Source organism: Triturus cristatus, chromosome 1_2 (genome assembly GCF_964204655.1).
Source record: "Triturus cristatus chromosome 1_2, aTriCri1.1, whole genome shotgun sequence".
NCBI classification, from domain to species: domain Eukaryota; kingdom Metazoa; phylum Chordata; class Amphibia; order Caudata; family Salamandridae; genus Triturus; species Triturus cristatus.
The window spans coordinates 1,065,296,938-1,065,307,782 of NC_140580.1; positions in this window are offsets into that span (position 1 = coordinate 1,065,296,938).

A 10,845-nucleotide genomic window follows, 5' to 3' on the forward strand; every position below is an offset into this window, starting at 1 on the left:
CTACTGACTCAATTTAGAAAACGAAATTACTCAATAATTTAAACCATTAAACTGATCTGTAAACCTGAATCACTAAACTTGTTGATTGCTGTAAATGATCAAACAAATGATCCTATAAATTCAAATCATCGAACAAAGGGAACTATTGGAATAGGTCACCAATAAAAGGATTTGTTAACGAAAATAATGAAACCTAGATATTTATCAATCATTGTGTTTTTGTATGTAAAAGTGTGGGGACAAAAGTGGTTTTGCTGCACGAATCCTTTTCTGGATTCACATGCTGTCCATTTCATTATTCCACCATCTAGTGGCTAGGTCCGGAAGTCCTTCCCGAATGTGATGTCTGATTGCACCTTGGAAGTTTTTGTGTGTGGTTGTCATCTATAGATTTCTGCTGTTGGGTTTGGAAGCACCACGGAGGAGCTCCAAAGAATCACAAGAGAAAACAAGAAGTTGAAAATCTACAAAGAACACCAAAAACCACAAGAAGATCTAAGAAAAGGAGAAGGGTGGCCTTCTCAACCCCGACGGGGGACCCCACTGGTAAGATCCATGTGGCCAAAGGATAATGAAGGGAGAGGCAGTAAATGGTCATGGAAAATACCCTTTTTTTTTTTTTTTTTTTAAAGATTTTATTGTGCATAAAAGGGTTACAAACACGGGCCTACAACCACCAGGGCCGGCCGCTAGTAGTCAAGTGTTCCAGCATATCAGAAAACAATGGCTGGCCCACAGGGGCTCCGCACTATCACAGTAAATCAGACTGCACATAAAGGAAATCAGAATACACACTTTTAGTATAAATAACAACAAAAAAGAAAAATACAAAAATACAACAAACAAGGCGAAACGACTTATGAAGGGCGGCGAACACCAGCCGGGGGAGTCAACAACCAACCACCCGAGGGCGGTCAATAAAAGAAGACCTGAGAGGGAGGGGGGGGCAACGAGAGAACCAAATCTGTACTCCGAAGTACGGGATGCACAAGGAACCCTCAAGGATCAGGGGGACGAGGCAACCCCGGACGTATCTACCAAAGGGGGAGCACAGATAGACCCACGATACGCGTTCCACTGCCCCCAAATTTTACCCCAAGCCCCCGGTTTACCACGGGCCACATGCACCGTTTTCTCCCTGAACATGCACCAGTCCATGTTTTCCTTCCAGACGAACACGGTGGGAGGCCGCTTGGAACCCCAAAGCTGCACAATATCTCTCTTTGCAATCATGTTGCCCAAGGCCGCCCACCGAGCCTGAGCCGCATTGCAGTCATTGGGCTCCCATACATTCAGCACACAACGACGCACCTCCGGCAGCAGAGCGACCCCGGTGACTCGACTCATAATATCATGCACCCGGCGCCAGTATTCCGCCACCTCGCGGCATTCCCATAGGATATGGAGAAAAGTAGCACTGAGCCCGCAGCCACGCTTACAGAGTCCGTCGTCTGAAAACCCCATCGAGACCAGGCGGGGGCCCGTCACATATACACAATGGAGAATCTTAAGCTGGACCAGGCGGAGACGGGCCGGGATGGCCACCTCCTTAGGGGATGACAGTGCAGTCTGCCAGTCCTCATCGTCCAGCTCCACCCCATCTCCCGTCCATGCCTCCCGAAGACGCACCAAGAGGTCAGCCCGATTGTTTATCAGTTTTTTGTAAATCAGGGAGATAGTACTGTCGGGGACGTGACCGTCGAGTATGCGGTCCTCGAGAGGCGAAGAAGAAGGGACCGTGGTCCCCTCCCCAAAGACCGAAAGCAGGGCGTGCCGGACCTGTGCACAACGGAAGAACTCTCTGTCACTAAGCTCATACTCGCGCTGAAGCGCCGCGAAGGATTTAACCGCACCTTTAACCCACAGGTCCCCCACTCTGCTGATGCCGATCGTATCCCAGCGCTCGAAGCCTTTCGTTGTCCAGAGGCTTCCCAAGTGGTCTGAGTCGAATAGAGGAGTGGCGCACGTTAAACGCTCACTCCAGCCCATCGCAACGTTAGCCGCCTTCCATACACGGACCGCAATCCTGGTAGGGCCCGTAAGGGCCCCACCAGCAGACCGCGAGTAAAGCGCTCTGTTATAGTTACCGCCGGGGAGCAGGAATTTATCCATCTCATATGCCGGGTTCGAACCAGGAGCGTACGTAGCATGATTAATGGCAGACAGCTGGGAGGCCCAATAGTACCGTCTAATATCAGGAAGCGCGATGCCCCCGTCATACCAGGAAAGAGTCAGCTTGGCCAACGCGATACGCGATCGCCCGTCCCAAACCAGTCTCCTCTGCAAACTCTCCACCTCCCTAAAGTAGGCCGCAGGAATGACACCGAAGAAGTTCTGGAGTGCATAAAGGAATCTGGGAAGGGACATCATTTTAAACAGCGCCGCGCGACCAAGCGGAGACAAGGGCAGCTTACACCACCGAGCCGTGTCTGCCCTCAAACGCCGGAGTGGAGACAGGAGATTCTGCTAATAGCGGACCGCCGGATCCAACGAAACGTACACCCCCAGGTATTTAAAGCCGGACTGAGATATTTGGAGCGGAAGCCGAGGCGGCAAGAGAGGAAGACCACCAGAGATAGGATACACACAAGATTTGGACCAGTTGATTATCAGACCCGAGTTTTTCCCGAAGGAAGTAAGGACATCAAAGAGAACATTGAGCGACTTCCGCGGTGAGGTGAGATACAAGAGAATATCATCCGCGTACAATGAAACCCGATCCTCGAAGCCCGGGGCCCACCGGAGCCCTCTAATCGAGGGCTCCCAACGGAGCCAGGCAGCGAGCGGCTCCAGGGCGAGAGCAAAGAGCAGCGGGGACAACGGGCACCCCTGTCTAGTTCCCCTCCCGAGAGCGAAGGGCCGAGAAACCCGCCCCTTGACAACCACCTGAGCCATTGGTCCAGCATAAAGGAGCTTCACCCAGCCAAGGAACCCCTCCCCAAACCCAAACTTCGCCAAGACGGCCCAAAGAAATGGCCATTCAATGGTATCAAAGGCCATCGTGGCGTCTAGGGAAACCAATATGGCCGGTTCAGCCAAGTACTCAGCCCTAGCAAGGACGCCGTGCAGACGCCGTAAGTTGAGAGCGGTATTACGATGTGGGATGAAGCCACATTGATCCGGATGTATCAAGTCACATATAACGCTCAGCAAGCGATTAGCGAGGACCTTAGCAAGTATTTTGGGTTCGGCATTCAGCAGGGAAATAGGCCTATAGGAGGCACAGCGGTCACGTGGCTTACCCTCCTTGGGAATCACTACTATAGTAGCCAGACGCTGGTCGTCAGGAAGGGAACCCCTCTCGAGCGATTCCTGAAACATATGACGGAGGAACGGCGCGATTTTATTCGGGCGCAACTTATATAGTTCAATCGGCAGGCCGTTGGGGCCCATAGCCTTGCCCGAGCGGAGGGAGCGAATCGCAGTAGCTATCTCTTCGACAGACAAAGGGGCATCCATCAGCTCGCGGTCCTCGACGGATAAGCCGGGCAGGGCAATATCCCGAAGCAGAAGACGAGAGTCGTCCTCATCTCTATCGGACACCGGGGAGTACACTGCACGGAGGTGGTCAGCAAAACACTCAACAATCTCACCAGGCTCAGTCACACACACTCCATCCGACACCCGAAGCTCCGGGACCACACGATTCACTCTCTCCTTCTTGTCCAACCAGGCAATCAGCTTACCCGCCTTGTCTCCGGCGTCATACAACCTGCCCTGCTGCTCCCTATATATAGTCTTGGCAGCATCAGTGACGAGAGACTTATATTCAAACTGCTTCAGGCTGAGGGCATGCAGCCCATCCGGGGTGACACCCGCCTCCAAGGCTGCCTCCAGCCCCGATATTTCAGTCTCCAGCGTCACAACCGCCTCTCTCTTGACCCTCTTGGCCTCCACTATCTGGGACAGGGCATGCCCGCGGAGCACTGCTTTGAAAGCTTCCCACAGGGACACCGAGGACAACACCGACCCCTCATTCTCAGAAAAATATTGATCAATCGACTTAATCAGGCTATCACGGATCTTGGGGTCTCGCAGGTACCAAGGGTTAATAGGAGCGATCCGCCCAGCGGACCGCGACCCGGTGTCAAAAAGCAACCACAGTGGGGAATGATCAGAAATACCCCTGGCCAGGTGTTTGACCTCTCGAATCCGAGCAGCCTGGGCCGCGGGCATAAGGAAATAGTCCAGTCTGGAGAGACTCCCATGGGCCCCAGAGTGAAAGGTGTACTGACACTGTGTCGGATGCATTAACCTCCAACAGTCCACCAGACCGAAGGTCTCCAGGAGCCCGCCCAGCCACGCCTGGGCAGCAGGGAGGGCCCTGGGCGGATGACGGTCCAGGTCACCCGAGACAACCGAATTAAAGTCCCCACCCATAAGCAAAAGACTGTCAGGAAGCCCAAGCAACATACGACCCAAGTCTGAGAAGGTGGAGTTCTGGAGGCCCGGGGGAACATAGACCGAGATCAAGGAAAGGGACTGCCCCTCCCACCTCCCAGTCAGAGCCACATAGCGCCCTCTATCGTCTGGGACCACCCTGGTGATCTCCAACGGAAGTGAAGCTCGCAAGAGAATGCCCACCCCTCTCGAACCAGTGGTGAAACCAGAGTGAGCCACAAGTCGATATCCCCCCCTGTTCATAGCCCGACAAACATTGCCAACCAGATGCGTCTCCTGTAAGAACACCACATCAGGAGTCAGACGACGCAGATATTGCAGCACAACACCCCGTTTGATACGGTCCCCCAATCCATTGACGTTCCAAGACATCAATCTCAACCCGTCCCCCCCCATCCCATCCAGTAGATCAAGGGCCCCCTAGCAAAGAGCTCAACACCCAAGGATGAACCATAGCCAATACTTCGCCTTGAAAACAAAAAACACAAATGCAAACAACCCCACCCACCCACCAACCCCCCCCCCCAACTCCAACACCCCCCACCCTGCACCCCTGCGGTCCAAAAAACCACCCCAACTTGCAGTGTGCCTGTCGCCCTACAAACCCCATTCTACGAAAAGACCCCGGAGGAGGGAAGGGACCCGTCCCCGCCCGCTCCCCACACACAACATAGTGAAACAAAATGCACAAAAGAAGTAGAACCCAGCCGAACAGTACAACCTGGCAGAGTCCGGGACCATAAGTCACTCCAAAGGAGACCCACCACCCTCGGTACCGGCAGAGGGCCCAGTCCGGTCACCCCGGTCTGGCAGCGAATCCAGCCAGTCACTCACAGTCACAGGAGAGTCAAAAAAGGTAGTCCGATCTTCATGTTCCACTCAGAGCCTTGCAGGATAAAGCATAGAGTACTTGAGACCGAGGTCCCGGAGCCGCCGCTTCACCCCCTGGAAGCCCATCCGCTGTTTCTGGACAAGTTGGGTGAAGTCCGGGAAAAAGTTAATGGACGAGTTCTCATGTCGGACCGGGCCATGAACCCGTGAGGCCTGCAGAATCGCGTCTCGGTCTCTGTAATGGAAAAGTCTCGCAACGATAGGCCTCGGGGGGGCACCCGGTCACGGCCGGCCACCTGGGACTCGATGGGCCCGCTCCACAGCGAAAAACTTACTCAGGCCAGCGGGAGCAAGATGTTCGAGGATGAGCTCCTCGACCAGGAGATCAACCGGGCGGTTATCGGAGGTCTCTGGAACGCCTATGACGCGGATGTTATTGTGGCGGGCCCGTCCCTCGAAGTCTTCCAGCCGCCGGGCCATCAGATCATTGGCCGACTTGAGATCGCCGAGAGAGGCCTGCAGGTCCGACACGTCCGTACCAAGGGAGGACGTCCGCACATCCAGCGATTGAACCCTCTCGTTGGTCTTAGAGAGATCCGCCCGGATTAGGGTAATGTCAATGGCCACCGTGTCGATTTTACGGGCCAAGGCCTCGTACTGTGTAGTGATGGTCTCTCTGATGCCCTTAATGGCGCCCATGATGTCCTGCAGGGACAGATCCGGAGAAACGGACGGGCCACCACTGGTGTCCTCCGGGGGGACATTGGCTGTCCCGGGGGGTCCTTTACCCTGAGTGTAGCGGTCCATGTTGTTCGTCTGGACCGGTCCCCCACGTAGGGATGTCTTGGTCTTACGCCTCTCGGGGTCTCCCTTGCCTCCCATGAGAACCTCGATCGCCGAAGGGGACAACCGAGGAAGCGTCGAGGTGGCACAGGCCAGGCAGACGCGTGTCGCACCACAGGCCGCAATATGGCGGAGCGAAGGGACCACCGTCAATGAGCACACTGGCAGTAGACGAAGCCACCGGCATCAAGCGAAGGCAAAATGGAAGCCCAGTCGCACCAAGCAAGTCCACAGTCCAGCCCCTCAAAGACCAAAAGTGAAACCGAAAGTGATGTGACGGCCACTGGCACCGCTCCGCTGCCGTTGTTGTTCAACTACGCCCTGGCTCCACAGATCACCCTCGCATCGGGCACAGCCGTAGGGTGGGCCTCAAAAGTTCAAACCACCATAACTCCGGATTGCCAGGTCCGATTTGATTTCCGAAAGGAGTTTAGTGTTCAGCCAGCATTCGTCTCCCAGATTCCATCAACCGAGTCAGGATAGATTCAGGATAAATTCCGAGGAGCAGCGAGGGTCCGGGGAGCCCTGTGCTCACGCGACCATCTTGGATGCGCGCTAGGCTACTCCCCCGAAAATACCCTTTTAAGTTCTGTCACAACTGTCACCAGAAATTTGCCAAAAGAGACCCTCTAGAGGTCTGCCTGCCGAAGAAACACAAGGACAAGGACTCCGAGACCTGAGCCGCGTTCATAGCCAAGAACCTCAAGGGACGACATCGACAGAGAATAGAACACTACACCATGGCTAGCACTCAGAAGATGCAGAGTTTCTGAAAGATCTCAGCCCATCTAGTGACAATGAGGAGAACGTTGAGGAGGCCTAACTGGCATGAGGAGGGGAGTCAGACATCTAGTGGTTGTGACAGCAAAGGTACAAAGGAAACAAAATGGTGAAACCCAGCAAATGTGTGCCTAGAGAAACCATTCAAGACACCGGTCCCCACAGTGACCATAAATACAGATTCATCCCACAAGGGTTGGGGAGCACTCATAGGTAGCGTCAAAGTCAGAGGACTCTGGAATCCCCCATATGCCATGAGGCACATAAATTATCTAGAGATGAAGACAGTGTTTCAGGCTTTGAAATCGTTCCAAGTGCATAGAACATCTCAAACACTACTGATCCAGATGGAAAACACAGTGACTATGTTCTACCTCAATAAACAATTAACTAGCTTAGGAAATATGGAGGTGGACGATTCCAGGAAGAATCATCCTACAGAAAATTAATCTGCAGGGAAATAAAACACAGAGGCAGACAGACTGAGTAGGTAAGACAATACCTCACATGAATGGGACAGGAGGTGCTAAACAACATTTTCAAAGTGTGGGGCATAGCAAACATAGACATTTTCGCAAGTCCACAAAATGTATAATGCCAAGATTTCGCATCCAGGTTTTCACGCCACCAATCCAAGGGGAATGCCCTGTCACTAGACTAGGGTACTGGATAATGTCAGACAACCTGGGACAAGACTCATACTCCTAGTCCCACAATGGGCCAGATAGACATGGTATTGGGACCTGCTGGAGATGTCCAAAGGTCATATAATCACAATCAAGGCAGATCAGAACCTACTAACAAAGCAAAACGGAAGAGTGTGCCACCCAGAACCAGCAACACTCGGCCTAGCAGCATGGTTCCTCAATACCTTGAACTCCTCACATACAGCTACCCCCCAGGACAATGGAAATCCTTAGGGAGGCAAGAAACTGCTTGGTTGGTGCTTACAAGAAAATGCTACATGGAAAAATGGAACAGATACATCCCCTGGAGCACAGATAATAGAAGGATGGAAACAAGAACCGACCAGGAGACAGTACTAACATACCTCATACACCTGTTGGACAGTGGCCTAAAGTTACACCTAGCCGCAATAGTAGCTTATCCAAAGGTACATCAGGAAACAGCCTCTTTACACTTCCAGTTGTGAAGAGATTCTTGAAGGTTAAAAAAGGATAGCAACCCGTATGTGGAGGTTGAACACAATACTAACACAGTTGATGACAGAGCCTTTTGAACCTATGCACAAGGCAGTTCAAACATTCCTGACACTGAAACAACCTTTCTAGTAGCAATCACATCACTGTGCAGGGTCAGTGAACAGCAAGCACTGACAATACTGGGACCATACCTACATATTCAGAAGGACAAAGTAGTCTTCAGAACAAATCTACAGTTCCTACCAAAGGTGGTGTCACAATTACACATCAACCATAGCATACCACTGACAGCATTCTTCCAAAAACCAAAGTCACCATCAGAAAGAGCCCTTCACACACAGGATGTGCAGAGGGCACTAATGTAATATCTAAAAGAAACAAAGGGTTTCTGCAAAGGAAATAAATAATTCGTCTCCTCTGCTAAGGCAAGCAAGGGATCACCAGTGACCAAAGGAACAATCGCATTATTGGATAGTGGAGAATATCAAAACCTGCTCCACCAGAGTGGGAAAGACATTACACGTGCATCCCAGACCACACTCAACCCGAAAAAAAGTGCAACACTTGCATTCCTAGCAAACGTACCCTTTGATGAAATCGACAGCAACCTGGTCATCATCATATACCTTCACAAAACATTACTGCATGGATATACAAATGAGTAGGGAAGCACAGGTCGCACAGAAGATACTTCAGCAACTGTTTGCCAACACATCCGTATTTCAACCCAACTAACCCAGAGAACAGGAACTGCTACATAATTTAATGTACAGCATGTGAATCCAGAAAAGGATTCATGCTGCAAAACAAAATGATACTTACCAGAAGGAATAGTTTTGCAGCTTGTAGAATTTTCTAGATTCACATGTGACTCTCCTGTCTCCCCAATGATGGGAGATGAAGCTAATCAGTCAATCAATCAGGGAATTGTAAGCGCACTACTCAGTCATAAGGGTCTCAAGACGCTGGGAGGAGGGGGGTCCGCTGCTACGTTAACATCGAAATTCACAAATCCAAAAAAGGATTAGTTACCACTGTATACCGGAAAACCACTGATGTGAATAACACCCTACATTACCAAAGTGGACACTCATACTCCTTAAAAAACCATTTGCCTATATCACAATTAATCAGAGTCAAGAGAATAACCTCGGATGCTCAACAATGTGAAACAGATATAAAAAACCAGTTAGTAAAATACAGAGAACGTGGTTACCCGGATGACATACTCAAGGAAGCAGAACAGAAAGTCGCATTAAAAAAACGTGAAGAACTGTTGTCCACCACTATGAAGAATCCAGCCAAACGGGAAGTGTTTGTACTCAAATTCTCAGCCCAAGCAAACCAAATTAAATCTATCATCCGCAAACGTTGGGATATAATTGAATCAGAGGCAGACTTTTCTGGACTATTTCAGGAACCACCCATTCTTGCTCACACACGTTCCAAAAATCTGAGGGAGCTTCTCTAAACACGACCACAAATAAAAGCTTCACAATTCTCAGGCATGAAAAAATGCCACAATTGTGGCCAATGTGGCAATGTAATCACTGGCAATAGTTTCACACATCCCTGTACTGGCCAAAAAATTCCTCTACACCATTCATCTGATTGCAACACAGAGGGGGTAATTTATGCCATTAAATGTCCGTGCGGACTGGTATATGTTGGCAGAACTAGTCGAAAAATCAAAACCAGAATAATAGAGCACAAGAGCAGAATTCGTAACAAGAACTTGAGCTCCTCCTTAGCAGCACACTGGGTTCAAGCCACACACACAATCCCTCAATTAAGATTCACGACTCTTGAACGCATTCACACATCTACCAATATTGAGGTAAACACCGTTCTAGCATGTAGAGAGACACACTGGATCAAGTTCTTGGGAACCGTGATTCCAGGAGGTCTTAACGATCATTATGAACTGTTATGTTTTGTTTAAAACAAAGCATTTATTGTGCATTTTTCTCATACACCAGTTTATGCATTTTGTAAAGGATTTGCACTCATTAGTTTTCACTTTTTCCTTCTGCACATATTCTTTCAATATCTTTTGACCTAGAACTCTATTCACTGATTATTTTGTCACTTTTTACATCTTAAAAACTTTATTGGTAGTCACATTTCAGCATTTTAGATGCAGAGTACTAAACACGAAGACGACTCCCTCATATCGAGCGAGTCTGTTTTCTAGTTTTACACTCGGGACGCGTCTAATTGAACTCTCCGCCCACCGGTCACACGTAACGCCATCCACGCGGTCCATCTGGGGTTTTTCACGGAAGCTGCAGGCACCTTTTGATACAGGTGAGACGCGGGTTTTTTCCGCGACTCGAGGCTTTTACATTTGGCACATACAGACGCTCAGATTAAGATACACATTTGTTACATTTTCAGAGCACGAATGGCGTCTCATCTCAGCTCGAAAACACAGCTCTAGATTCGTAACTTGTTACTCGCAACTGGTAAGAGGAGATTCTATATCATTCTATCAGTGTCCACAGTGGTTGCTGACATTTGCTAGGAGCTACTTGGATGTACTAAAACAGTGTTTACTTCATAGACTCTCACCTGGCATTTGAGCTCTCAATTTTACTACAATTGGTAAGCAAACATCGTAATCATAACTATATTCGCACTTTAATCCACATTTTTACTTGCATGGACATTCTTTTGAGACACGGTGCCTTTTCACGGCTTTTAGAGTATCGACGACTTTTCCTCAGAAGTAGACAACTAAGTAGAGAATTTCACTATGTCACTATCTTTCACACATGAGCACGTCTTTTTATGGAAGTCGGGTGCACATATTTACTTTAGTAGTTGG